The sequence below is a fragment of the Triticum dicoccoides genome, chromosome 6B, assembly GCF_002162155.2.
Source record: "Triticum dicoccoides isolate Atlit2015 ecotype Zavitan chromosome 6B, WEW_v2.0, whole genome shotgun sequence".
Lineage (NCBI taxonomy): Eukaryota > Viridiplantae > Streptophyta > Magnoliopsida > Poales > Poaceae > Triticum > Triticum dicoccoides.
In genome coordinates, this window is record NC_041391.1 from 281,078,357 (window position 1) to 281,084,299 (window position 5,943).

Genomic DNA, 5,943 nt, shown 5'->3' on the forward strand with positions numbered 1-5,943 from the left:
CCAGTTGCACCTCCTACCAAGACACAAAATCTTATGGGGGATGCCATAAGGACTGGGGCTGCTTCATCTAAGCCCAAGTCTGCCCCCAAGCCTTCAGCTCAAGCTCAAGCTCCAAAACCATCTGCACCAAAAAGATCTACTAGGAACATCCATGCTGCTGAGAAAAACAAGGCCCCAGTGTGTGGGGCTCAAGAAGATGAAGAGTAGCAAGTGCTCAGAAAATTGAAGCCCAAGATTCCAGATCACAGTGATGATCATCCGGTGGCTGAAAACATGAAGGAAAGGAAGGATGCAGGTCTGAGATTATGGAGACCGACTGATCCCTATGCTATCAGGAGGAGGACTGATGTAGACTATCGTTTCCACACCAAGGAACAACAGGACTTCTATGAGATAGTCTTGTTGGACAAGAAGCCCATTGTCTGTGATATGAAGTGGGTTGACTGGAAGTACATTGATGACAATGAGGACTACTTCCCATGTGTACATGAGAGCTTCAGGATGAATGACGTGGACAAGTTTGTTGGTCAGAAGTTGACCAAGTGGAATGATGGGATGATCATGCAAATCTATTCCACTGCTCACTTCTACCCAGATGGAAGGATTGTCTGGATGACAGAGGGAACTAAATATCAATCTACAATCTCTGAGTGGGCCAAGTTGACCAATGGCCCAAAGGAAGAGGAAAATGACATTGATGTATTTGCTAATCCTAGGAATGATCACAACTCCATGGCCAACATAAGATTGGGTCGATATACTATCTGCTGTCTGGTCTGACCACCACCAACACCATCTTGAGGCACACTCTTTTGCCCAAGTTAGGAGATCATAGGATGATCCGTGGCCACTCAATCAACTTGCTCCACATGTTTGATGTACCTCAGACGTTCAAGGTGATTAGTTTGATTGTTGAAAAGGCGAAGAGAACAACTGCTGATTAGAAGAGATCATGTAGATATGTGTAATGCCCCGGATCCGATGCGCCAGGTGTCTTCCAGCTATTCGTCGTTGTTGCCATGTCATTTGCTTGTGTGTTGCACTTTGCCATGTCATCATCTGCATTTCATCTACATGTTTTTTAAAACTTGCATCCGTTCGGGTTCCCCAGTTCTTTCTGTTGTCCGTTTTGAGCACAGACACACTCGCACGCGCCCGCCGCACCTCCGATATATTATTTTATAAGTGGCATAAAAACATTCTCGGAATGGGGTGAACGTTGGCGAGCGGTCTTATTATAGCATAGGTAGACCGTCTGTCAAATTTCGTCGCATTCGGAGTCCGTTTGATAGCCCGACCATCATCCGTAGCGGTGTCGTCGCCGGTTTATTTGTCGGACGTTTCGGTCTCTGAAACTGCTGCCGGGCTGCACCTCTTCTCTCTCTTCTCAGCCCAAGGCCTTTCTTCACAGCCCACCTAGGCCTGCCTAACCCCCTCGCGTCGGATCCGTCGGATGACGATCGGAGTCTCCGAAACGGCCTCAAACCCCCCAACCCTAGCCCCTCCTGCTATATATGGACACTCCCTCTCCATTTTTGGCATCCCCTAGTCCTTCACCTACCCTTAGCCCTCCTTCCACCTGCAGCCGCCGCTCCAACCTCGAAATCTGCGCCGAACCGCTGCCCTGCTGAAACTTGTCGCCGTCCCGTTCGCCGCGCTGCCGACAGCCGCCGCCTCCACCAACCAGAGGTCGCCACGTAGTTGCCTCTCGGTCCACCTCCAGCCTCCCCACCGCGCCGGGCCCTTCGAAGCCCATATGGAGCCCGTCGGGCCCGGATCGTCACCGTCGCCTAGCCCGCACCAGCCCGCGCGTGCCCCCCCGCTCGTCCCGAGTTCCTCCTCCCGCGCCTCCACAGGCCGACGTGCGCCGCCGCCGAAGCTCCTCCAGGCCAAGTCCCCTCGCCGCCCCTGTCTTCTTCTCCTTCCCCTGCCCATCCCCTTCTTCCCTCACCTCTCCAGTGCACCCCGCAGGTCGCCGCCGCCATGGCCCTCATCGCCACCCGGGGCTCCCCTGCCGTCGCCGCCTCCGGGAATGGGGCCCCCGGGGCCAGATCTGCCCACCCTGGCCTCCTCAGCTCCTCGCCGCCGCGCCATGGCCTCCCTTCACGCTGGCCCCACCGGCAACCATCATGGTCGTGCACACCTCCAGCCCCCGCAACCTTCGCATTGACTGCCAGGGGCACCCGTGTGGGCCCCTCTCCAGCCCAGCGGGAGGCCCGGCCCAGCCACCGGCCTCCCCAGCCTGCATCACCGACCTGGGCCTTGGCCCGCTCTGGTGAGCACCCCATCAGCCTATCCCTCGCCCGCGGCGTTGTTTAGCTATTAGGCACTCGAGCTGTCTATCCCTCGCCTGCGGCGCTGTTTAGCTATTAGGCGCTCGAGCTGTTTTTTTCTTCTGTTAAAAACTGTTGTCCCTGAAAAACCATATTAAGTGTGCATATTGTGGTGCCTGTATTTTTGAGCATGTGACTCTGTTTTGCGTGCATGATATATCGAGTTAATTGCACAGAAGTACCACAATTCAGGCATTACATGTAAATTGGTACCACGATTGCTAATTTTTACATGTCAGTACCAACATTGGTCCGGGTTTTTGCAAATGAGGCTAAAACGCGTATTTATACGTATTGACAGTGTATCTGACTATTGGGGCCCGTCTGTCAGGTGCCGACGTGGCATGTTTTCTGCAGAAAACCCCCTTGCTTTATACGTAATCACATAAATACCCAGTATTTTTGCGGGAAAAATGTTAACGTGAGAGAATTTTTTTTGTTCGGACTTGTTTGAAAGTTTCCAAGGAACTGGACAAATAAATAAAGTGTGTTTTGCGTGCATGATATATCGAGTTAATTGTACAGAAGTACCACAATTCAGGCATTACATGCAGATTGGTACCACGATTGCTAATTTTTACATGTCAGTACCAACATTGGTCCGGGTTTTTGCAAATGAGGCTAAAACGCGTATTTATACGTATTGACAGTGTATCTGACTATTGGGGCCCGTCTGTCAGGTGCCGACGTGGCATATTTTCTGCAGAAAACCCCCTTGCTTTATACGTAATCACATAAATACCCGGTATTTTTGCGGGCAAAATGTTAACGTGAGAGAATTTTTTTTGTTCGGACTTGTTTGAAAGTTTCCAACGAACTGGACAAATAAATAAAGTGAACCGAAAAATCGCACGCGCCAGGTTTCGAACCTGCGACCTGCGGCACGCGGGCGGAGCGCGCTAGCCACCAGGCCACAGCGACGCTTATGTTAAGTTGCAGGCGGGTCCTCCTTTATATTATAGTAGCCACGCTGGGCCGGCCGCCGAGCCCAGCACTGCTGCGTGCCCTGAATCACTTATTTTTTAATCATAATATTAATATTTTTTTGCGATTACATATTAGTGCACTAAAACAGTGAACCTTTTATTAAAAAATTGATGTGTTTCTCGAAATGCTAGAATGATTTTACGCAATAAGTTTTTAAAACATGCTGAACATTTTCTCAAATACACATTGTCAAAAAAAATCATCATGTATTAAGAAAATGTTCAACCTATATTACAAAAAAGATCACCGTATATATTAAAAAATGCTCAACCTAAATTACAAAAATATTCATCGTATACATTAAAAAAATGTTCAACCTGAAAGTTCAATATATTAAAAAATGCTCACTGTTTCCAAAGTAAAGTTTATCAAGCATTAAAAAATGATCACTATACGCAGAAAAGGTGCTCAGCGTACATTAAGATAATGTTCATGCAAATTCGAAAACATGTTCATCATGTATTTGAAAACATCATGTATTGAAGCCTATCTAAAAAAATATTTAGTAAGTATGTTAAAAACAGAAGAAGAACGAACCCAGTGAAGAAAAGAAGAAAGAAAGAAAAACCTAAAAATAAGCCAAAACCAGAAAAAAAAAGCATAATACGATAAATAAATAGAAAAGAAATCCGGGCGAACGAGCCCAGCACGCGCGTCAGTAAAAGGCGAAACGAAAAAACAATTACAGGCCTTAGTTGGCCCAACTACCGGCCAGCGTTCGCCTATTGTATAAATAACGTCCTGCCTGGACAGAAACACGAGCAGACCTTTGGCCGGGTGGCTAGCGCGCTACATCCGCGTGCCGCAGGTCGCAGGTTCGAAACCTGCCGTGCGCGATTTTTCGTTTACTTTATTTATTTGTCCAGTTCGTTGAAAACTTTCGAACAAGTCCGAGCAAAAAAAATTCTCTCACGTTAACATTTTTCCCGCAAAAATAACGGGTATTTATGTGATTACGTATAAAGCAAGGGGGTTTTTTGCAAAAAATATGCCACGTCGGCACCTGACAGACGGGCCCCAACTGTCAGATACACTGTCAATACGTATAAATACGCGTTTTAGCCTGATTTGCAAAAATTTGGACGAATGTTGGTACTGACACGCAAAAATTAGCAATCGTGGTACCAATCTGCATGTGATGCCCGAATTGTGATACTTCTGTGCAATTAACTCTGATATATCAAAATGTTCATTGTGAGATGCTCTACATTTCATCCCACTGAGACATGCTTGTTTGAGTTCATCTTGATGCCCTAATCATCATTGCAAGAGTGCTATATGATGTTAACCTACTGAGACTGTTATAACTTGTTGTTTTGTCTTTTTCGTTGCATTTTGTGTGTGCATCTTTTGAGCATGATGTCTACATATTTTAGGAGTATATTCATACCATCTCTGGTGCAATCCATGTATTTTTGTGATTCTTGTAGTGAGTGCATCAAGCTCGTGAAGTAGGATACTTGTTGTTACTGTTTTGCTAGGTTGAATCTGTTATATCATGATGCTATGTAAACCTACTGCTACAAGTCATTATATGCATAATCTGGAGATGTTCACTAAGGATGTTTTGTTCTACATGTCATGATCTATCAAACCTCGACCTTTTTTGCATTTATAGCCTGCTGTACCTTGTTGTAATCTTGCTCTCAAATTGCTAAATAATGTTGCTGTCAGCCTGTTAACATTCAGTTCAGTTTTGCCATGTGTTTTGCTAGTGATCCTTGCACCCTATGAACTTGCTCTTGCCATGTGTAGCTTGATAATTATGTCGTCTTACTGTTGGTTGACTTCACATACCATGAAATGCTCTATGGAGAGTGGTATAAGCTCACCAACATGCCTACTTATCGTTGTTCCTGCCATGTATTGTTATTCTGAATCTGTCATATCATTTGCCATGTTTGCATGGATGCTACCATCCTTTTTGTTGATCTTTTGAATAAGGGAGTTTTGTTCTTTGTCTTTAGTATTAGCATACCATGCTCTATTTTGCCATGATAGGTTGCTGTAATATGTTGTTTGATAGCTCTAAACATTGCAACCTGATGTTATTACTGCCATGTCCAGTGATTTCTGCCAAGTCTGTGAAACTTTTATTATTTGCAATCTTGCCATGTCCTTTTGAGCATGTTCTAGGGATTTCTGGAGATAGCTCACTGTTCATGTTTTGTCGTGCTTTACCTGTACATCACGTCCATGCCAATTGTATTCATATTGAGGTGTTGTAGCATGTTGTTTTGATGCTTGCAAGATGCCTAGTTGCTGTTTTGGACAGATTGTTGTTATATCTTGTTTGGAGTGTATGTGTTGCACCGTTGCTCCATTTGGAGTGTGCTCTATATGAAACTTGCTTAGAATTGCATGTAGTTTCATCTTATCTTATTGCATCCATGTTTTGAGAGTGTTTGCTTGCTGTTTGAATGCATTTTGCATCAATGCCATGTTTAACTTGTTTTGCTCATATCTTCTAGGCCGTAGCTCCGAACTAAATGAACTTTATATGAAACTTGACTAGAATTTCATGTAGATCATCTTGGTGCATGTTAACTTGCTGGTTAACAACTTGAACATAAGGTTTATTCAGATCTGGACCAATTTCAAAATTTGCATATGAGGACTTACC